Source organism: Acanthopagrus latus, chromosome 14 (assembly GCF_904848185.1).
Source record: "Acanthopagrus latus isolate v.2019 chromosome 14, fAcaLat1.1, whole genome shotgun sequence".
Lineage (NCBI taxonomy): Eukaryota > Metazoa > Chordata > Actinopteri > Spariformes > Sparidae > Acanthopagrus > Acanthopagrus latus.
Window position 1 is genome coordinate 12,866,493 of NC_051052.1, and position 24,998 is coordinate 12,891,490.

The 24,998-nt window shown below is 40.5% G+C and overlaps 1 protein-coding gene across 9 annotated transcripts in view; it reads left to right on the forward strand.

Annotated features, from left to right (window-relative positions):
* The window catches only part of cacna1c (calcium channel, voltage-dependent, L type, alpha 1C subunit), a 210,730-nt gene that overhangs the window by 85,529 nt on the left and 100,203 nt on the right, over positions 1–24,998 (forward strand). The window lies entirely within an intron of this gene.

Genomic DNA, 24,998 nt, shown 5'->3' on the forward strand with positions numbered 1-24,998 from the left:
TCTTGCGTGTCCACCTTAAAACTGTGCTGATTGTATAGATCTTCTGTGTTGCCAGTTTGAGGATGTGTGTGAAGTTTTTAGTTTTATAATCTGTAGCTACTTTCTTACAACATCCATATTTGGAGGGTTGTCTCCTGTCATGGATAAAACTTTGTGTTCTACTAGAATCAGCTGTGTTGGCCGAGCGTATGATCACACAGAGGAAAAGTATTTTTGTTTGTTTGGGTCTCTCAATAAACTTAATAGACCTACAACAATAGGTTTGTTGATACTAAGAGCTAGGTTTGATTTTTGTAATTCTGTTTTGGCTTTGAGATAATTAAGATGCGGGTTGTGCAGTTTGCAAAACAGCCTGCAAAGACTATAAAGAAGTTCCTTTTTATTTCATACATTCATCATTCAGACCCACCTGACATCCAGTCAGCAGCTCTAGTGTTTGTTTTATCCTTGCGATGAGTCATCTACAGTGTAATAGTGAATTCACATCAAAAGATGAATATCCATTTGCTTTTGCTTCTGGGTCTTTATCGTTCATTGTTGAGAGAGTGGTGGGAGGAAGATTGGTCATGATCAATAGAGTGGCCTTGTTAATATTGCAAAGTGCTGTTTCCACTCACATCTATTCACTGAAATCTCTTTATCATGGAATCAATGGGCGTGAAAATGAATGTGTTATTTTGTGACAGACAGCAGAGTTTGGAGACATATTTCACAGAGTTTACGGGTGCTTTAGCATGTTTCATCCCATTAACTACAAATCAGATAAACATTACATGAATGTCAACCATGTTTTCAGAGCATATGCTTAAAGAGATTTTGGAAACTTCCTCTAGCTTTTGAACTTTCACGGTTGACTGCACTAGAGCTTTGGGCTCATGAGCTATTTTCTCAGGTCTAATCACATCAAACACTGACATCTTAAGAAAGTTCAAAATGTCAAATCAGTTGTTTATTGCATGAAAAATAGTTGACATTAGGCTGTTAATCCTCAAATGTTGCCTGAAAAAAATATGTTTCAGAACATAGACTGAATGCAAACCAGTGAGCGTAAGGAATTAATTTGACGGTTTCTGAGAGAATAACAGGAAAAGGTTGCAGAGAATTTAACACTTGACAAATCCCTCTAATCTGTGCTGTTTTTCTTGTTACTTTTTACCTAGAATTTTACATCTGTAAAAATTATGCAAACAGTCATTCATTTTTTGTCATCCTGGGTCACAGTCCATGAACATAAACAACCATTGACGATGGTTGTCCAGTAGACTTGACTTTAATTTATGAGGTTACAAGCCAAAAAGTTTGGGAAACTAATGCTGTATGCACTGGAAAATAAATGGTGGATAGTAATCTATCACATCAAAGATGAAGAGATGAAATATACAAAACCCAAGTTTTAATGGAGAATCTGCACTGTTGGATCACACACCTTTTCTGTACGTCACCACCTACTTACATTTTTGAGAATACTGCAAATCAAGTAGACTCTGATTGTCAAAAGAAAGTTGGTTAGAACGTTGCATTTAAATGATAGTTTGTATGAACTTGTATAAGACATCAGAGGGCATGCCCTAGAACATGTATAATACATAATTTAACAGAAGTTAAATTATACATTGAAAAAAATATGCTTAATGGCATTAGAAAAGTCTGCAGTTGTCTAGTCTACTCCCGTTTAATGTTGTACAGCCATTTTGAGCTAACATTGCATGGCAAACATGGCAGCCAGATGTACAGAGTTTATCCTTTTTCTAGGAATGAAGAGGTTGCACATATGTCTATTTGACCATACTTGCTCACATACACTCCATGGATTTTGTAACAGCGACAGTATCTGGATCATTGACCAGACCTATTATCTCTCATTCCCAGCTATTCTTTCTCTCATCTGTCTTTCTCTCTCATCACCTCCCTCTTTCCTGTCCTCCTGCTTTGTAGGACATCTATCAGGTGTGTGTGTGTGACAGCGACCTCCCTCCGCTGCACCCCCCGCACCCTCCCGCTCCTGGGAGGTGACCCAGTTTCCCATGATCCAATGCGGCTGCTTCTGCTGCGTTGTTGCCGTAGCGATCTTGCGCGGTCCTTTAATGCCGACTGTGACTGCGCCATGAATAATGGATAGAGAGAGTGACAGTGTATTAGACAGAGAGAGGGAAGGATGAATGGCGACAGGGAGAGGGGGGACGGAGAGGTAACGATAAAGGAGGGAAACAGTCAAAATATTAGAGGAAGAGAAGCATGGACAGAGTGGATAAACTGTTGTGGATTTGGAGGAGTGAAGTAGAAAGTGAGAGGATGAGAAAGAAAGAAGAGCACTGGAAGGACAGAGGAATAGGGAAAGGATGAAGTGGGAATATTGGATAAATGGAGGCACTGAGCAGAGTGGAGAAAAGATGAAGAGTTGGAGCAAAGTCAGTACTAGAAGTTACAATCAATTGGATTTGGTCTTTGCACACCTTTAAATCAAATCTTTCATCAAATGGCCCTTGAACCTAGTGGAAAATGGTCACTTCCTGGAAAACAATGCATATTTTATGTGACCTCTGCGCTAGTGGGTAGAACTAAATTGTGCAAGCAGTGACAACGACACAGGTTTTCTAGTAATCACAGAAAACCTGTTGCTGAGGGATCAAATCTTCACATGAAATCTAATGCTAGTCAGTTAAAACAAATGAATTTCTGCTTTATTTTCCATTAATTAACTTTTTCTACGCCAATCATATAGGTAGAGGGGAATTATGGGTATTGTAGTTCATTTCCTTTCAAGCCCAAGCCCAGACGTGCAGGTTAAACAAGTCTCTATGCAATCAGTGAGTCAAACAATTGACATGGCAGTGAAGGTGGGCACTGGTGTCTGCGTTTTTTGTCCTAGTACTTATGTTGTGAATGTGTGTGTGTGTGTGTGTGCTTTTGAGACCATTTGTGCAGCTTGTAGTTAATCTCTGTTAGTGCTGACTGCAGCACACACCTGTTGAATAGCACTTTAGCTGTCACACACAAATACACTCTTTCTCTGGAGCAGACACACACACACACACACAGGGGCATGTAGCGGTGGCTGCCCATTACCTTCCTGCCACAGCTGTCAATCCTGGGGCTGGCATTTAGTTTGTACAGCAGTGGGTTCAAACACACTCAGACACACACAACAAATACGTTCTCTCATTGGCTGCTGTAAATGATATATTTTACTTCATCTAAAAGGCTTTAAAGTGCCCACACAGCCTTTTAGTTCAAAGCAGGAAGTTAACGCAGGAGTGCATATATTTGCTCAATGAAAGAAATGTAAGAAGAAAGTACAACATGTAAGCAACCAGCCATGCTTTCTGAACGGATGTTGTGGGGGCTGAAAACATGTCTTACCCCTCTATTTTCCTGTAGTAAAGGTTCCATTGTGTTAATTGCACTTGCATAAACCTAACTAACCAGCTGTACGGCTGTAATGACTTCCAAACCAAGAACTCTGCAAATAAAGAAGGAGTAGAGCCTCGCAGAGATGCAGCTTGACATGGGGGTCAAATGTTGTAAATAACTGTGAAAAGTTTTCTTTCAGACTGACTAAATCTGCCATCAGGGATGTGTTTATGGAGCTCACATCTTGAGCACATAAGCACCTTTTTAACTGCTTTACTTTTTTGGTTACATTCCACCATTAATCTATTCATATTGGACACATTTTCCTTTCCATTTACACATTTTCATACAGAACTTAACTTTCAATCATTTTAATTGCCTAATTCTATAGTTTAGACTGTAAAATGTCAGAGAACAGACAAAAGTGGCCATTACATTTTTCCAGAGATGACAGTGACGTATTCACAATTCTTATTTACCTGACCCAAATCCGAGGATATTAATTTACATTAATTGAATTTACATTAATGCTACAATAAAAAGTAGAACATCTCTTACGTTTGAGAATCCTTGGCCCATTTGACAAAAAGGTTGGCTGGCACTGCTTACACAAGGAACCAAATAGCAGACACAGCTACAGTACATTTTTACCAACAACTGTAATCAGTATTGGTCACTTGCAAATTGCAGATTAAGTTGGGTGTTCACAGGGTTCTCATGGGTCACTGGTTTAGCATTCCTTTTCATGTGAAATGAATCAGATGTAAAATAACGAGGAAGTTATTTTATGCTGCAAATCGTAGCTGACATGTTGCTGATTTGGGCAATCCTTTGGTTCCTGGAATCAACAAACAACCAGATGTTTCTGTGTGGTTCAGCATCATACCACCATCATTTCCTTCTTTATAGATTCCTCCAGTGAACCTGAGTTCTAAAAGTGCGAGCTGTAATACATGTGCTTCACACGCAAGCAAACTGTACATACTGTATCTTCACACAAACACACACATTCAAAGCACATGGTTCAGAAGGTTATACGGCACATGGCTCCACATGTAAGCTATTAGCTTTTACTATTAGTCTCACCAAGTCTTTTTAACAAGGACTTTGATGTGTGTGGCGAAGCAAAAGAGAGAGACCCAGACAGATAGACAGACAGACATTTGTATCTGAGTACTGGGAGTTGGAGGGTGGTTATACTGTAATGAAGAAAAGGAGCAGAGGAGGAGCGAAGACAAAGAGGGGATACTAGATGGATAAAGTTTGTAACATGAGGATAAATCCGATATTATCAAGCGAGCGGTTAAAAGGACAGATGTGGTCATCATTAGAAACGTGTTCACTAAGGTTTCTACAATACAGTACAATACAATTTTAAGATTGTTTTACTATTGAAATACTGTAACGACGGCATGCACCACTGAGGCTTGGCTGTAAACCTTTTAGACAATGAATAGTATTTTCTTTACAGTAAGTCCCGAAGCTGCAAATGCATTTAGGATTGCGTTGCATACAGCAGTGCCACACGCAGTACAGTGAGCATACAGGCAGGCCCTCAGATCTAACATAAATACATAGTGCAAATATTTGTCCAAAGCATCCGTGTCCTGTCTGTGGTCTGTTTTAACGAGCTACTGCCTCTTGTCTTTGAAGCGGTCTGCATTTCTCAGCGTGTGGAATCGCTTCATGGTAAATCTCTCTCTCGCGTTCTGTCTTCACTGTAGTTATAAAAGGATACAGATTGTTTCACAGCAATAATGACTTGGCAGTGAGATTCGAGCCAAAGTTTTAGGTTGCCAGGCAACTCGAGCAACACCAGCGACCGTATATGGATATTTCTGTTTTTATCTTTGCTTTCAACTTCATTTGTCACTGTGACTCTTTCTTTCTTCCTTCTCACACTTCCGATATAATTTCTCTTCAACTCTCTTTGTCTTCAACGCTATTTCTTTCTCACTCTGTTGTCTTTCCTTGCTTTACGCTCTTATACAATCTCTCATTTGTTCCATCTGCCTTTGTTTCTTTTTGTGCAAATTATGAGCTTGTTAGCTAAGGGGTGGGATCATAAGGGCAGAAAAGTATGTATGGACATACAGATGAGGGGAGGGAGATAAAAATAGATTTAAGTGACGAAAGGAGTTTTGAATTGTAGGACCTCACATTATAAAACCCACAAGTGCACTGTACACTACAGCCTCTATAGTGTACACTAGTCATCACCTTTGGTCACGGACTATAGTTAGGGACTGCTGCCTTGAAACTTTTGGTCTTTTTGTGTCTTTCTCTATCATGATAAAGGCACATAAGAAACTAATTGGCTGTTTAATAATTCCAATAAAAGTCTGCGGCATGTGTGGCAACTAGATAATCAAGGTAAATTAAAGATATTGATGATATAAAGCGTTTTACTCCTACATACTTTTCAAATTCTCTGCTTCTCCCTCCCAATTTTCTTTTTCCTTCATTCATTTTTCTCTCTTAAATAGATATAGATATGTTCTTGACCAGTGAATGTAGTTCTCAATAATGGCCACCTTGGCAGAAATAAAATTTTGCTGAACTTCACAGTTTTTATTATATTTTTTATTATATCACATGTAACTGTGTATTTGAATATTTCTCTATCGGCAAAGTAGCATCTGGACTTATCAGTTAGATAAGGCAATCATATGTTTTGCTTCTATATGCAATTGAGCCCTAATTATGTCATTTAGCAATACACTTTCTGGGCCGTGCTTTGTGTTTTAGATCAAATACCACATGACACATTTTTAACTGATCAAAGACAGGGGATTGTGCCACAAATGAGCATTCCGCAGAGCCACAGATCATCATTGATCAGTCATTTTGCTTTGTTATGTGTTAACTCATACTTTCTGATGATTCTTTGCTGTAATGAATTAGCCACACATTTTCTTTTAATGACATGCAAATTAATGTATTTTGCATGCCCTTACTCAGCAAAAGAGATCTGTTGATGTCCAGATATAATTAATAACCCGTCTAGACCCAGTAACCTTAGTTTTGTCTGATTTCACTTAAAAGAAATGTTCAAATACCTCATCCTTACACCATTCTGTTTGGTTTAATACAGCAGCACAGCTGATTATCACTGGCATAGCTATGAAAGGAGATGTTTTTCCTACTAATTATATGGCCATGGGGCAACCGAGTAAGATGCACATGAAAGCATCCCCCTTTTCTTTCCTGTCCTCCCGCTCCCGTCTTCTCCTCTCTTCACTTCTTATCGCTTTACTTCTTCTCTTCCAGCCTCGCTCTTTCCGTGTCTGCTCCCTGATCTAATTAAAATGCCATCTTCAGTTCACTGGTGAGCCCCCTCCCTTCTTCTCTCTGTGCTCTGCTGCAGTGTAAACACGCTGTGTCATATTAAAAGTCTGAATCCGCTGTGTCATGATTTGGAAGCTTAGCGGCTGATCCGCCATGTTTGACAATTTGACTGTGCCATGTTAGATGGGACTATGGCAGGGAATTTGAAGATGCTTAGGCATGCTTAGGGCCATTATTGCCACCATGGAATTGATCTGGAGGTTTGAGCAGGTTTATGTTAAAGGCTGCAGCTATGGATTCAATTCCCAATGTGATAGTTTTATTATAGTGTGTATTCCCTTATATCCAACCCTTTCTAAAATGGAGTTGGTTTTCAAAGATGTAGAAACACAGACCTCCAACCCCAAACATACATATATATATTTTTTTGCATCTCAGAAATCTCTCATAGCCTTTGCTGCACGGTTTAACAACATACACCATCGAGGAATAAGTTTTCAAAGAAAAACACAACCAATATCATGAAGGTGATGTCAGATTATTCACCAGCTTATACACAGACACACCAACTCCTTCACCATCCTGTGTTGATCTGCTGATATCTCATCAGCTCCTAATGAAGGCCGACAGATTGGCAGCCCGAGGAAGCTCTCCAATTGGTCCAAAGATGTGATGTAACCATGTCTTGGTGTCGCATACATCGTGGAATGAGTGTTAAATTCTAATCTAATTCTAATCTTCAGCGACCTCGAAGTCAGATTTAATTATGAACTCCAACACTTCGACACAGATAGATTGAAATGCACACCCGCCCACACACATCCACGGACAAAGGAGCACACAGTATGATGCTTCATGACCTCTGGTCAAAGCAGCATGAATGCAGGTTTGAGGGAGGCAAAAACAGAATGAGTTTTCTCATTTCAGATGGCCACTTCTAATTTTTTCATTAAAACCTGCATTCTAGCAGCAGTGTGCTAGCTAAGTGTTAGCTGTGTTAGCTCCACAGTGCCATTCGGTGTCAGTCAGCAGTGCTGACAGAGTGTGAAGCTATTTGTCAATTAACTGATGTTTCAATACAGAAACTTTCAAAAAATAAATAACAGACATATTGAAATTGTGGTGGCAATAAAACATGTTTTTGCACACGCTGTCTCACACCTCTATCTAATTTTGTCTTTTCACTCTTGCTAATTTTTCTTCTTCTCTCTCTCTCTCTCTCTCTCTCTCTCTCTGTTGCTACCTGGCAACAAGCTGGTTTCCTTGGTGATGGAGCTTAGTAGCCTCACATTCCCAGAGACGGGGGTGTGTATGTGACAACTGGTGTACACACAGAGAGAGCATGCAGCAAACGCATGGTTGTACTCATGTACACATATACATGCAGGGAAGGACTTCACACATACACACACACCCATACACACACACGCACACACACACACACACACACACACACACACACACACACACACACACACACACACACACACTCAGATATACACATAAATTAACACTTGCACACTTACAGTCTCTTCTTTAACAAATTAATAATTCATTGAATTGAACGTGAGGCCATTTTTAGAGTGAAAATGTGCTAAACAAGACCAAGTGAAGCAAATACGTCAACCAGTATAAACAAAACCACAACAAATGCAATTAAGTTAACAAGAGTTACTTACTTTAAATCAAAGATACACAAGGTGGGCAATGCTATAACTTAAAATTATATTTTAGACAATAATGTCCTTCCAACTTTCTTGCAGCAATCATTGCAACAACATCCATGTGCATGAAGTCAGGTCCATTAAAAAATGGCTCTCCAATTTAGTGTCGAGGAACTTGACTGGCCTACACAGATTGCCCTGACCTCAAACCCATCCAACACATTTGGGATGAATTTGAGCACAGACTGTTTCTGGAATTAGAGCAAATCCCTGCATCCAGGTTCCAAAATCATGTGGAGAGCCTTACCAGAAGAGGAAAGGCAACATTTGAATGTCCTTTGTTTGAATAAAGATGTTTAACAATGACATATGGTGGTAAGTGTGTTAATGTTTGGATTTTTTCTGGGCCCACATACTTTCTGTCATGTAGCAAATAACCTAGGTTCTGTCCTTGATCTGATTTCCTACTTATGTTGTCTGAGTACTGACAGAATGGCTGAATAGGTTTTATAATTCATATTTTGAAGTCAAATCATCCAAAGCTGGCCCACAGTAATATTTATTTGAGCTGTCTGGGCCATACAAATCCACATAATAAGAAAATCTGCTATTAAAGTACATGATAGGCTACCGGGTTTTTCACTATTGTGTGCTTATATGGTGTCTGCCTGCTCTCAGATTGGTTCCCAGCACTCCCTTTTTCATTCCACAGGACCCAGGTTTCCTCAGGAGATGAATTGCCAGAGAGGTGTGCTGCAAATTTTAGAATTTGTTAGTCAGTGTATAAAAGAACCATGAGAAATGATCTCCCTCTGTGACTTTCACACTCAAGTTTTAGGTTGTAGTCACAAGGGAGACAGATGGGTTGTGAAGATGGGTTTGGCTGCAGTGTGTCCGGGAGGGAGGAAGAGAGAGATGTTTATCAAGCACTCAGCAGCTACATACACGTCTTCTCAAACTGTGGTGGAGCAGCTCTGTTCTGCTTACCATGTTTGGAGAAAGAAGGTGAACAAGTGACACAACGACTTTGGGGAGCGAGCAAGAGAGAGAGAGAGTCCAGTGTTAAGATGACACTTTAATGAGTCAAAGAGGCAAAGAGGGATGGAGGGAGGAGCAGGGGAAAGATCTTCTTGTCTCGCAAAACTACGTGTGAATTTCACAGGTTATTTGTTTGTAGTCCAACCACTTTAGTATTTATGATTTCAGTCAGTTAGCACAGGCAACTTTCATGTTGGTGCTTTAGTAAAGCATGTTGGCTGGTACAGTGTTATAAAACAAGCCTTGACAGCTTTCCATAAGTGTCATTATCTTACATTGACTACTCCTTCCACTATATTTGTCATCTTTGATCTACTTGACTGCTCACTGTGTAGTTAATTAAAGAGGTCAATATATGGGAATTTGGCAAAGAAATATCATTATAAGCTATATTCAGAGCGAATATCTTGTAATGAGGTCTTGGCAATATGGATAAAATCAGTTGCACAACTCAATAACAGAAATATATGTTGGCAATGTATGTTTCTGCACATCACATATGTTATGTTGTGACAGTGCTGTGCTTACATTCTCCTTAGGTTTAGACATGAAAACCACTAGGTTAAGGTTTGAAAAAGACCATGTTTTGTCTTAAAATACTTACTTTGGTTGCCACAAACACTGCTAGATATGTCAGGAGGTCTCCTGAAAAAAACAGTTTTATCGCCATAAGCAAGGCTGAAGATTGACCTGAGGTCTTCTTAAAAAAAATGGCACTTAGAAATGTTGAAACACAGTCAGCCCCCCATCTGCACTATGTAACACGTTTTCAACACAGAACATGGGTATTTTGCTATGAATTTTGTTCGTAGTTAGCACCTACATTGCATCTGACCCTGGTAATTTGGGATGATAAATGAAGAGTCTGTAGGGTTTAGGCAGTTGGTTGAGAAAAACAATCAAATCGAAGATGTCACTTTGGGCTCTGCAAAATTGTAATGAGCATTATTCACAGTTTTTTGATATTTTCTAGACTAAACAATAAAAATCAAGATAATGAGCACATTAATTGATCATGAAAATAATTGTTAGTTGTATCCCAAATGAATGCTAATTCCACTCGAGTAACTCGACGGCAGGCCTGAACAAAACCTGGCTGCTGTCTGGTTAATGTGCTCTCTGCAGCCGGTGTCTGTAGTCAGCCAGAGATTGTTTATGGGGTTAAAGAAGCATCACTATGTAACACCACTGTACAACCAAAAGTGAGTAAGTGTTTTTGTAGTACTAACAACTCAAACAAAGTGCTCCGTCTTCTCTTTGCCTTTGGCAGGCTTGTGTAAATTAATGATGTCTTCAAAAATATTTCAGCAGTACTGTAATATTAGTCGTGGTGGTACTGTAGTAGCAGTTGTACTATTAAAAGCCATGAGTCAAGCTGTTCGATAGGAATGAGGTGAGATTTGTGTGCGAGGGTGGCTTCAACTCTGAGTGGCCGCGTCTTCCACTGCTCGCTCCTTAACTGGTCCTCATATCACAGAGAGGCTAATTGGAGAGGAATTACCTCAACAAGTCTTAATGACATGCTAGCTACAGACACAGAGGGCTCTCTCCTTCAACAGTAATGAGTCAAACTCTCAACACCTCTCGGTGGCTTGCTCTCATTTACCTGCTTCTTAGTCTGATGAGGGGGTCTGTTAATCATTCAAGTATGCAGACTGCAGTATGTGTAAAAGATCAGGACAGAGAAGAATAGATTTGAAATGGTGGACACATTTCTATGTCACATTTATATAAAACATCCTTTAATACTTCTATTTGATGAGTGCATTAGAAGACACATATTTCTTACAGTTTATTGTACATGTAAGGGTGTTGCAAAACATACTGTACAGTGAAACCACACACAATACTCGCACACACTCACAGAGCCTGCATCTTTCTTTCACAGTGGGTCACTGACCTTGGCAGGGAGGCCGGTATGATTGGCCATCTCCCTGCAGTCTGCATGTTGCTTGTGTGTGTTACGTGTGTGTGTTTGGCCTGCTCTGTCCTGTAGGCCATGTTGTTGCCCTCGCCTGGTGTTATAGTCCATCTGTCTAGGCCGGTAGCCAATCGGCCCTCACTGCTCACTCTCTAGTGATTTCACTACGATAGTTGTTTAACGTGTCTGATAGAAATGATATAGCCCTCTGGTGGAAATCCATTCCTTAATTGAAACATGCTCACTTTACCTTGAAAGACCGGTCCTTGTCAAGTGAACAACTAGAAAAAAAATTGTATTTTTCAGAGGTAAGAATCGTTTATTTTATTCAAGAAAGGGTTGCCAGGCAAAACACATCAATTCCTTGCACCACTTCCCTCCCTGTGGCCACTGAGCTACAGTGCTGTAACAGTTGGTGGTTAAGTGCCTTGCGCAAGGGCCTCTCAGTGCAGTTGTAGAGCAAATAGAGAGTCTTTACGCATTCATTTTCCACCACATCTGAGGATTTCAACAATTGGCTTTATGGTAATGAGGCCTCTTCTCTTTTAGCCAGCCATCTCCGACCTACAATCCATGCAGAGGACAAGAAGTGAACGATTATTGTAATGAGGGTGACTGATAAAAAAAAAAAAAGTGCTTTTTATGAGAAACATTAGAATCACAGTTATAGCTGTAACTTAAAATGTTCATGTGCAAGATGAATTGATTTATTTGTGTTATGCATCATAATATTCATATATTATTGGTATGGGCTGATAAAGGCTTTAAGCTTTCAACCTCAAATAAAAATGTCTGAGCAATTGATATGACTAGAAGTTGATTTTAGGGGCTGATGTCGCAACAGACAGAACATTTTTTGCAGCAATCCCTCTAATGGGGTTTTCAATTCTATGCCCTCCTGTACTGTACACAGTGTCTGTCATGTAACCAGGAATTAGGTTGTTTAGTTAAGTGTTATTTATACATGGTATTTTAAATGGTTGTGCCATGTCTGCTTTCTTAGTCTGCCCCCTTCTCACTGTCACTGGCTTGTAGCAGGCAGCACATCAGTGTCTGAGTGTGCTGTGTGGTCTGCTCAATGATTCATCTCAGTGGTTAACGTGTGTGTGTGTCTGTGTCGGACCCTCACCTCTGAACTCGTCTCTCAGTCACAGACAGGAGTACACCATCATCACTGACAAACACACACACGTAAAGCTCACGTGGTTACTCTACCTACTCTTTGTGCAGACAGCGTTTTCACGGATAAATACATTTGTGTTGTCTGACCACCCAAATCGATTCGCCCCCTACTTCAAAGATTTTTCGTGCAAGCTGGGAAACATGGACAAGCATCCAAACATGTACATGACTGCATAAGCAAGAGAAAGCTTTGAAGCTTTGAAAGACAGAGTACAGAAAAGAAACATTGATTGTCAGAGCCTACACAAGCACAGACAAACAAATACATGTACAGTACACATTCATATCACATGTATGACTCAGCAGTCAGATAGAGGCTCTTTGAAGTCATCACAGGGATGCTTTCAAGTCTGTGTGATTGTCTGTGTGTTTTGGATGTGTATATGCATGTCTGAGCCTGCTGTGTGCGCGCTGACCTGTGAGAATAGTGACTGTGTGTGTGACCAGTTGTTCCATCAGCTCCTATTTACTGTCACTCCCTTTGACTTCTGTTTTGCCCACAGGGCATAAAAACTGGTCTAGCAGACAAGACTTTACTTCATGTCTTGTTATATAAATGTGCCGGACTTCTTCTCTGACAAAACGGGCTTTCTTTCTGTCACTTGTCATACATGAACTCCTTCTGCCAGCTGCATTTTTGTACAAACTATGTGCGTGTTTCTCACAAGAGGTTTTCTGTGAAGCTGTAGTTATCACCATTATAACAACTGAGGCCCAGATTAAAGGACCTGAAGTCTGTTACCTTAGATAATCAAATACATAATTTTTAAAGTAAAACTTTGTAAACACAGGATTAATGATGACTCATACAGTAAGTCAACTAGAAACCCACAATACAGTTAATTTCCATTGCCAGCAATCATTTTTTAAGCGTAGGTGTGAATTTTTCAAATGTTGGTTATTTTGTTTTTGGAATGAACTCATCTTAGTGCAGCAGTGGACAGATCGTCCTGTGATCAAGAGGACTTAATTCTTCAAAAATGAGTCCAGAAACTTTTAAGTTGGCTTCAGCTAAACACTTTAATGTGATTTATAGCTATGTTGAATATGAATATCAGGACACATTTTTACATTAACTTATTTTCCCTTTCCTAAAAATGTAACCTTATCCCCTGGCAAGAGGATAAATGAAACACTTTTCAAACTGCTGGTCGGCTTTCTCAGTCATTCATCTCTCGCTCCCTCTTTCTCACACACACACACACACACACACACACACACTCACACACATACGGTAACACATAGGCTAAAGAGTGAAAGGAAAGAAAGGACTAGAAAGAGTGAGAGGAGGCTGGAATGGAGACAGATGTTGGGACAGAGGAGGAAGAAGAAGCGAAGAGATGGACAGAGAGGGAGAGAGAGGTGTGCAGACTTTTGTATGAGGCTGACCTAGATAGAAGGAGAGGATTGGACACACTCTGTCTTTAGAGGGACACTGTCACAGCTGCGGTGTGTGTGTGTGTGTGTGTGTGTATCTGTACATGTTTATGAATGTTTACAGCAGAGTATATGATGTGCAGTTTACTCTTTTTATGGTATTAGAATGTGTCAGAATCCTTTAAAAAGTAGTGAGATTGTGTGAGTGTGTGTGCCTTTTGAATTGTATATAGGGAGGTTGGAAGTGAGACATAAAGATGAGGTCGGTGAGCCGAAGTGGAAAGCCCAAATGGAGAGAATAATATTCAATAAGCTGTTCATGTTAGATGAACCTGCAGCTTTACCCCCACATTATTTGACCTGATTATTATATTATTTACTCATTTTTAATGTATTATAATCATTTGCGTTTTGAATGTGCATATGTGTGTGTGTTTCCTTTTGAATATTCACCTGACTTACACTTTGTCAAGCATATGTACATTTGTGAGTGTATGTGGGAGTGTGCGTTTGATGCTTACCCATTGAAAATCAATACTGCACCGCAGCAATATACTGCCATCATGGGGATTGGTGGGTGGAGGACTGCAGCATCCAATCCAGGCCTGAAAACCCTGTGGTTAGTGGGCTTACACTTGAGACCAGACAGGTGTGTGTGTGTGTGTGTGTGTGTGTGTGTGTGTGTGTGTGTGTGTGTGTGTGTGTGTGTGTGTGTGTGTGTGTGTGTGTGCGCGCACGCGTGTGTTTGCATGTGCACATGTGACAGGAATAGTAATGTATTAAAGCAGCAGTTCTTTTCATTGGGACAATATGACAGGACAAATAGACAAAAGTAGAGCGAGGGAGCTAAAGATAGAAGATTCAGTACTTTCTACTTGTCATGGTTTCAGGTAACAGACAAATTCTGTCAGTTTGTTCTTTTTATACCTTTTGAAGTAAACTCAGGATATTGCACCATATTAATAAACTAGAATAACATTAAACGTTGCAAAAACTTAAAAGCAAAAAAAAAGCCCTTTTGTATTGCACTCATGACCATGAGTTATGAGCTGCTGCGTCTCATGCATGAAAACACAAGCGCTCGGTTCAGTATTCAAATGGAAATGAATGTAGTGTAGCTTACGTGGTTAAAAAGACATGGCTGGAGATAGATGCATCTGTGACCTCATCTGTAGGCTTTCAAACACCCTTAAACACACCTCTTTGTGCCTTCATATTACAGTTGAACAAAGAGATTCAAAACTGCCACACAGCACAACCAAGTTGAAATTATCTACTGGGCCCGTATTCTGAGAGACAAATTCTTCTTCTTTTGTCCTCAGTCTTCGCTTGTCTTTTTTGTAAACCACTGTGTAGTTTTCACTGTGGAGAATGCATGTTGAGACACAGCATTAGCATATTCAGCCATGGGGACTGCTGCTCCGACAGAACACACTGACCACATCTGAGCGTTGCGGTGAATAAGTTACACATGTCCTCTGTCTGGGCTTTATCTGTCAAGTGGTGACAGACTGACTCTGCTCTCCCCTCCTTGCCCTTCCTCCTCTCCGCCTGCCTCATGTTCCTGAACTGACTGAAGGCTCTGAATGTTTTATATGCTGAGTTTAAGGTTGGTGGGGATGAAATAGAGGTGAAAGTTAGGCAACGGTTAGCACGTAAGTTGCTTAAAAGGGATTGAGGTTGTCTTTCTGTAATTTTTTAAATTACCTATCGTTTATCCTCCTCATTTTTCTTAATTTTTCAATTATTAATTTTGTTCTCAATCTCTGGTCTGAAAGGGAAATAGTAATGCCTAAAGTAGTAAACTAGCAATATATGTTAAGTGCACCTGCTGGTCTTTTTGTAAAAAGTGTAGAGTTAAACTCAGGGTATTATTTCTACAGAGCAAGCAGTATGTGTGCTGCCAGTGCTACTCACTGAATATTCCCTTTCCTAAATTATTTATCAATCATAAGTCAGAGAAGAGGCGTGAGCAGGAAGTTCAGCATGCTCAAATATGGCCGCCGGCTCCTGCGTGCTCCTCCGAGGGGGACTCTGGGTAGAGGGGCTAGGAACGGCTCTTGCTCTGTGTGTATATGTGCGAGTGTGTGAGTGTACGTGTATCTGTGGGACAGGGTGACGCATCATGCGGCAGTAGTCTGAATATTTTAGCAGGAAACATTAGTGACGCTTTTCCCTCTCTCTTTCATCATTCTCTCCCCTCTTGCTTTCTTTTCTCAACATTTTTCTCTGCCTTCCTCTCTTTTTTCCCAGCTCAGTGTGATGAAAAGGGAAAAAAACTCATCAGAACAGTGGTAACAGTCTTTGCTCTGAGTACAAACACATGGTTTTCTAGTAGCTCGTAGATGCAAATGAGATCAGGAGGAAGACAGCTGGGCAAGGCAGGACAGGGCACACACACATGCACACACATTTTTTTTTGTGAGTACGTATTTCTGGAGACTGATAGAGCGCAACTCCAAAGTGTTCCCCCCTCCAGCTCCAATTCCTGTGCTGTGGTTTCTTCAGGGGAAGATATTCTGCAGAGGACTGTTTGTGCAATTTACTGACATCACATGCATCTTGAGTGTAATCCTCTCAGTATGCACGTGTGCGTGTGTGTCTTTTTATACCAGTATAATCCCTGTAGTATACAGTATCCACATTGTGAAGTGTTTGCGTTTTTACTGAGCATTCCGCATAATAGCCGGCAGCATCCCTATATGCCAGAGCCTCTCGTAGACCTGCTAAAAAGTTTTATTCTGTGTGTGAGTGTGTGTGTGTGTGTGTGTGTGTGTGTGTGTGTGTGTGTGTGTGTGTGTGTGAGAGAGAGAGAGAGATGGACAGACAAAGAAAGGTTTAAACCACACACTCTCTTCACCTCTGCTGATCAAACTGCAAATGTGGCTCATCCATTTCTTTATAAAGAAAGTCGCACACATAGCTTACATATGCATGTACAGTTTACTACAACGGAAAAAATATTAATAGACAGATATGTACATATCTATTCCTTTCTTCCTTCCTCCTTCCTTTCACTCCATGTTCTTACCATTTTAAGTTAAGTCTGCTATGATCAGTCTGATTTCTTTCTCGCATGAGCAATAATAGCCGGGGTTACTAAATACTAGAAGGGTCACAGTTCTCCAAAACAACAATTCAATTAGACTTTCTCATGCTCACATTTGGATTTGTAAAGATCATTGGGTTTATTCCCTGCTAAGTATCTTTGAATAAGATAGGGGTGTTTTACAACAACAGCTTGAGGTTAGATTTTGGCAAGTTCAAATGACACTAACTAAAAATAAAGAGTCCAGATTTAAACCAAGAATGCCACCCTTTGGGGGATTCAAGAATGAACAACAAAGGATAGAAATTTGGTTTGTTCCAAAGTTCAATTTCTCAAATCCGTGTTGAGTGACCCCAAACAAATCAATAAAGGATCTTTGGTAATGTTATCACTTCTGTCCAGTTCAGTTCTTCCCCCACGAGTAAACCCTCTTCCCAAACAAATCAATAAAGGATCCCTGAAAAAGGAAATAAACACAACATATCCAATTGAGATGAAGGAATCAAGGTACTGAGAGAATTTCCAGCTCTGCTTTTGGATTTTATTATTAAAATTGAAAGTTCATTTCAAGCGATTTTTGATTCGGAACTTAAATCGTGTCAGCTCCTACTAAACACAGTAAAAAGATGAGTGGAGAAGAATGGTATTATGTTACCAAATACTTTGAAAGGACAAAGATCAACAATGACACTGTTTCACCAGATCACCAAATCTGTGGTCAATATAGATTTTTGTGTGTGTACTCCTGTTTTGAGTTATGTTGGCGAGAAGATACAGTTAATGTAGTTCCCAACAAATGAAAGAATACAGGCTTGGGTTTGAGTACTACAGACAGGGTCAGGAAGTTCAAAAGTATTAAGAGATGGACTGCGTGGGTTTGTTGACAATAAAAACAAAAGAAATGCCACCTTTGTCCTCCAACTTTAAATACACCTAAGAAAACACATCAATAAGTGTAAATTTTAAGACTTAAGTTGGAAATGATCTCTGGGAGGTGCAGTGCAAAAACATCACAGAAGAAGATTATGACTTCAGCCTCACACATCATTATTCATGTATGCATTTGTCGCACACAGGCATTCACATGAGCAATGGTCTGCGAAAAGCCCCAGAGTTGCCAGAGCAGAGAGAAGGAGAACAAAAGTGTTTTGGACTCGATTTCAAGAGTGTCCTTCTCCGTTGCCTTTTCATATGTCTTCAATACTGTTTTCATATGATATCTACACACATGCGTACAGGCAATGTACCACAATGGCACTAAATTTACAAACTTGTTGCCTTGGAAACACTGAGAAGGCTTTCTGCCAGCTAGTTAACACAATGGAATTATAGACACGTGTGTGTGTCAGTGTATGCGTGTGTGTTGGACATGGCCGTGGAATTGTGGGTCTGTTCTCTCCACGTGCTGCTTTGCCTCTCTGTTGTCCCGCTGCCAAGATGCTGATAGCTTCAAGATGTAAAAGAGAGAGAGAGAGGAAGAGAGAGAGACCAAATGGAGAACACAGCAAGGGAAAGAAATGACACAAAGTGGACAAAATGTGAAATAAAATGAGGCAGAGACATCTTGCTACTGCTTGCTTCACTGAAACCAAGCCCCAAGAATTCACAGGAGACTCACAAATCACCAGAGCTGGTTTTAAAAGGAAAAGTCAACCTTCTCCAAGGAGACTCTTTAAAATGAGCTAGAATGAGCTCAGTGCCATTACATGACTTTATTACACAAGCAACTTGTTCTTGTGGCTTGTCTGTCGGCAAAAGGCTGTTCAGAAAATAGACCATCAGAAATGTTGAGATTTGAAGTTGAATACCTTTTTTTAATTAAATATGAGATACTGTTGTGTAGTAGATGTCTGGTCAGTTCCCTTGACCAAAGCACTGGCTTGGATCTGGCTTTGGTTCCCGGATGCTGTACAATGGCTGCCCACTATTACTAAATATGAGTTTACTATATTGTATTTGATAAATATTCCTCTACGTCTTCATGGTCGAGAGGCTAGCTAACTAAGCTATCTATTTTTTTTTTTCCTCATTGTTTTTTATTGCAGTTTTTTTTCTTCTTTTTTAACAAGGCAGTGTCTGCAACACCAGACACAAAACAACAAAGCAATACAAACACAAAACGTACACAACAGCTCTTAAATATGGCATAATACAAGAAGTGGTGGGTCATTCTTACAGTACCCGGGTGTGGATCACGTGCGCAACAGTCCTTTTAATAAAATGGTGGAAAGATCTGGTCCGATATAGTCCAAAAAAGGGTGCCACACTCTGTAGAACTGATCCACACTGTGGTGTATAACATTGGTAAGATATTCTAAAGGAATCAGTTCGAAAATTATTTTACGCCAACCACAGACAGTGGGAATCCTATCACTGACCCATTGCAAGAGGATATTTTTCCTGGCTGCAAATGTTAGAATGTTATACAATCTTTTGTTGACTGCTGCTTTTAGGTGGTCACTTGGAAAACCTAGAATCAGAGATATGGGGTCCATCTCTATATCAACGTGGAAGATTCTCCCCATTTCACCTATAATTTCAACCCAATATCTTTGAAGTTTATGACAAAACCAAAAGCAATGAGTTAAAGTCCCCACACCAGTTTTACACTTGAGACACATAGGGGAAAGAGAGCGGTTGAAGAGGTGCCTGCGGTGAGGGGATATATGTAATCTGTGTAAAATCTTAAATTGTATTGCTCTTGTCCGAGTACAAATTGAAATTCTTTTTGCAAGAGACCAGATGGTATCCCACTTTTCTTCGTCTATGGTTACCGACAGCTCCTTCTCCCACACACCTCTAACCCCTTGCGCATCAGTGGTAGACAAACCGTTAAGTACATGGTAAAATGAACTCAGAGACCCTTTCAACTGTTGTTTAAACAAAATTTTCTCAACATCAGATACTTCAGGGTGTTCAATAAGGGTTGTACTATGAGTGATATAATGTCTTATTTGCAGAAAGTGAAAGAAATCTTGTTTTGGCAATTTGTAACTGTTGGTAAGTTGTTCAAATGACATAAGTTTATCACCTGAGAAAAGATCGCCAAGATATTTAATATTCTTATCAGACCATCGTTGAAAGCCGGGGTCTGAGGAACCCGGGGGGAAAGCAGGATTATTTATTATTGGGGTAAAGGTTGATGTTATTTTTGATCTCCCCTCAAGACGGCGGACAAGTTGCCATGCTTTTAGGGTGTTGATTGTTATAGGGTTTGTACAGAGGGCTTTAATTTCTTTAAAATTATTACAAAATAATAAATCACTTAGTTTGCATTGTGACAGAGCTGTCTCAATATCCAACCAAATTGAAGTTTTACCCTTAACCCAGTCGTTCACAAATCTTAAATGGGCAGAAAGCTGATATATTTTAATATTAGGTAAATCCAAGCCACCCATAGAACTTGGCAGATGTAATACTGCCATCTTGAGCCTAGGTCTACGCTTATTCCAAATAAAAGAGGTGAGCCATCCATTTATGTCCTTCAATACCCTTTTAGAGAACAAGACAGGGATCATTTGGATAGGATACAATAGCCTAGGCAGCACATTCATTTTGACCAGGGAAATGCGTCCCAACCAGGAGACGGGAAGTGACGCCCATCGCTCTAGGTCTTGTTTGATTTTCCCAAATAAGGGTGTAAAGTTAGCTTTGTACAGTTGATCGAAAGATGGGGTAATAAAGATTCCCAAATACACAAACCCATTGGGAGACCATTTAAAAGGAAAGGAAGGAACAGTAGCTGGTATTGTTAAAAGAGTACCAAGGGGCATGGCCTCTGATTTAGCCAGATTGATTTTATAGCCAGAGAAACAGCTAAATCTGTCAATCACCTCAATAAGACTAGGTATGGATGTTTCAGGGTTAGTCAAAAGAATTAAAACGTCATCCGCGTATAAGGTTATTTTATGACACAGCTGTCCAATCTCTAAACTACGTATTGTGGGCGTCACCCTTATGGCCTCAGCAAGTGGCTCTATAGCCAGAGCGAATAGAAGGGGCGATAAAGGACAGCCCTGCATCACTCCTCTGTGAGTGTTGAAATAATCAGACCTGAATCCATTAGTCAGGACTGCTGCCTGTGGACCATTGTAGATAATTTTGACCCATTTTATAAAATTCTCCCCTAATCCAAATTTGCCCAGTGTATATAATAAATAAGACCACTCAATTCGGTCAAATGCCTTCTCTGCATCAAGAGAAAGCACCAGGCCGTCAATAGATTTTTGCTTAAAAGCTAGAATAGCGTTTAACAACCGTCTAACATTGGTAGCTGAATTTCGACCCTTTATAAAGCCTGTCTGGTCCTCCCTTATCAGTACAGGTAAAAGGTTTTCCAAGCGGGAGGCCAAGATTTTAGAAAGTAGTTTCCTATCTACATTTAAGAGGGCTATAGGTCTGTAGGACCCGCAAAAATCAGGACACTTCCCTTTCTTTAGAATTAAGGAAATGTTGGCCTCCCTCAGTGTCTGCGGAAATTCACCTGTAGTGAAGGAGTGGTTGAACATATCAAGAAGAGGTTCTACAAGGATATTTTGAAACTGTTTATAAAATTCACAACAGAAGCCGTCAGGCCCTGGTGACTTTCCATTTTGTAATGATTTAATAGCCTTGATCACTTCAGTCTTAGTTATGGGACTGTTAAGGGCAGTCTTCTCTTCTTCTGACAGATTTGGTAAGTCGAATTGTGTAAAAAAGTTGTGCATTAGTTGCTCCCCCTCTGGAGCTTGTTGGGAAGAGTACAGGTTTTTGTAAAAATTCTTAAAACCGTTATTTATCAGTTTGTTTTCATATACCTTGTGGCCTCCTTCATCAGATACCGCTGCGATGGTATTAGATTCTGCACGCTTCTTAACATAGTACGCCAGACATTTACCTGCTTTATCTCCATGCTCGTAAAACCTCTGTCTAGTGTATTTAATTTTCTTCTCTGCATCTCTGGTAAGAAGGCAGTTCAGCGCTGATCTGAGTGTAGTTATTTCTTGCCACAATGGTGGTGACGGGGAGGCAATGTATGCTTTTTCTTTATCCATCAACTCACTCTCTAAAGATTTTTGTTTCTCCATCCGTTGACGCTTCTTTGTTGCAGAGTACGAAATAATTAGCCCTCTCCCATAAGCTTTGCATGTTTCCCATAAAACAGAGGCATTACTGGCTGATGGAGTGTTAATATTCAAGAATGCTTTAAGTTCAGTGGAAAAGTTAGAAGTAAATTCTTCATCCTTAAGAATAGTGGTATTAAGCCTCCAGTGACGAGACTTATGAAGCGCAGTTTTAAGATTAAGATCCATAATTACTCTAGCGTGATCTGAAATAATTATACTGGTTATGTCGCATGATAAGACTGAACACAAGTCAGTTTTTGGCAGAAAAAAGTAATCAATTCTAGTTTGGCACTTATGCGGAGCTGAGAAAAATGTGTATTGTTTATCAGAGGGGTGAGTACTTCTCCAAGCATCAATGAGCCCAAACTCGTCGCATAGAGCATGTAGCGTATTGGCCTGAGGAGAGGGGGATGCAATGCTATGTGGAAATTTGTCCATAAGCGGATTTAATATTAAATTAAAATCACCACCAATAATAATGGTAGAGTTAGGAAGAAATGGGGCTAAATCCAGAAACATTTTGGTAAGAAAGGTAGTTGGATGGGCAGGTGGAAAATAAACATTCATTATTAAAATATTTTGACCTTGCAAAGTTCCCTTGACTATCACATAACGACCCTTCAGATCTTTAACACAATCAGATACTATAAAAGATACATTTTTCCTAATCAACACTGCCACTCCCCTACTTCTTGTAGTGAAGGATGAAAAAAATACTTGTCCATATGACCCTTGTTGTAACTTTAAGTGCTCATTGTCATCAAGATGTGTCTCTTGTAACATAGCAACATCTATACCGTCCTTTTTTAGACAAGTAAATATTTTTCTCCTCTTAATAGGGCTATGAACCCCACGTACATTCCAGGTACATATTCGCAGCTTATTCATTATTAGTCCCATTCATGTATCATACAAAGCATATTGAGCCAAAAGATTCACCACACCCTGGTTAAAAATAAAGCAATAAAATGAAAAAAGAGCATGAAAGAGCTGTGTGATAAAACATTCAAAAAACAGTAATTCGGCAACAACCCTACTAAACGTGTAGGGAAAAACCAATCTCCTCCTGCCTGTCGGTGGAAGCCGACAGGTGCGGCACGCGCTTAACTCACGCCTACTCATAGACAAAAACACAGTCTGTCCAGCACCCGATGAAGTGGGACATTTCACCTGGTTGCTTATAAGCAGCGGGAGAAAAAAATAAATAAATAAATAAAAAGGGATAAAGTCACACACGCCTGGATTCGGCAGGTACTCACACTGGTTCATAAGGCACAGTCCCGGCACAATGTGAATAAAAGGAACACTCCGGTGGATACGGAGATTCAGGGCAGCGACTCCGCGTAGATCGCAGCTGCCTCCGGTGTGTCAAATCTCTTCTCCTTGCCGTTGACAGACAGCTTCAGTGTAGCGGGATATAGAAGCGCATAATCCACCTTTTTCTTCCTCAGGCAGCTCTTCACCTCGTCAAAAGCCTTGCGTTTCTTGGCTACCGCCGCCGAATAATCATTAAAGAAGGAAACTCTGATCCGGTCTGCTGGCTGATTCGGCTGTGTAGCAAGGCGCCGGGCTGCGGCCATCACTCGTTGTTTATCAGCAAAGTTGTGAAGTTTCATGATGATGGGTCTGGCGCGTTGGTTGGTGCCCGGCTTCGGTGCTAGGGAGCGGTGAGCACGGTCCAGCTTGATCTTCCCATTTTTAGTTGTAAGGTTGAGATAGGAGGGGAGCCATGTCTCCATGAAAGTGACAGCATCAATTCCCTCCATGCCCTCGGGTAGCCCGACCAAGCGAAGGTTACATCTGCGGCTGCGGTTCTCTAAATCATCCATATGGTCTGCCATGTCAGTTACTTGTTTTTCGAGTTGTGCCACTTTTGCCTGCAACACATCTGCCGTATCTTCCACGCCTGAGATTCGTGTCTCGGCATCACCGACCCGCGTTGCCAAGGCCTGGATCCGAGATGTCTGTTCGCGGATTGCGGCCAGTACGGTATCAACTTTAGCATCCAACAAGGTTGTGATGCTGTCAGTTATCTTACTCAAAGCCGCGAGGATACTCGGGTTGATGTCACTCCCAGTTTCCTCGGCGTCAGCAGTGGCTTCTGTGTCGCTAGCGTTAGCTTCTTCAGGCTCAACCGCAGCAGGATCCACAATGTCGCTAGCTTGCACAGTCGAAGCTGTCTTTTTCTTAGACCTGGCGTTAGGCATTTTAGAAAAATAGTCGTCCAAACTCATTATAGAGTTACTCCCACACGCATTTGTAACGTTTCACCAGGTGAACTCGTATTTTGGACGGATAATCAGAAAACCTCACCGGAGCTCAACAAGACAGGTGTTCACGCTACGACGCCATCTTGCCTCCGTCAACTAAGCTATCTATAATGATTAACTAGATCTCAGACGCTTGCGTCCATGAAACTGCTCTAAGCAAGGTCTGTGGATTATCCTCAGACACCAGCTCATGATTTTTGGAATGAGACAATGCTGTTGAGTCTTTCAACTTAATTTTCTCTGGCACTTTGAGCACCGCAAGCCAAGTTCTATCTGGTTCCATTATATTTGAGAGAAAGCAGACATCTCTATGGCCTCTATCGACACAGTTTGGCAGTTCACACAGAACAATCACTGTGGGTGGACAGCACTACAAGTAAGAGGAAAAATACATATATTTTTATTTTTGGAGGTCCCTTTAAACATGACATGCTCAAAAGTAGGAAGAGTCAAATATTTCATAGTACAACACACTCTACTCTCTGGAAAATGCTTTTACTTGTCTATACATCACTGTATGCTTTCATGGAAGTAAGGGCCTAACCTGAACCGTGAAATACAACCACACAAGGTTTGTACATATACCTTTTGCCGCATAGTAAACATACTATATATCCATACACCATAGTTGGTCTTGCCACTCTTCCATGTATATGATTTGTATACTAAACAGAGCTGAAATGTATCTGTTTATACTTGAGTACTTCTCTCTGAGGCAGATATCCTGCTTCATTGAGCCAAAACCCGCTAAAA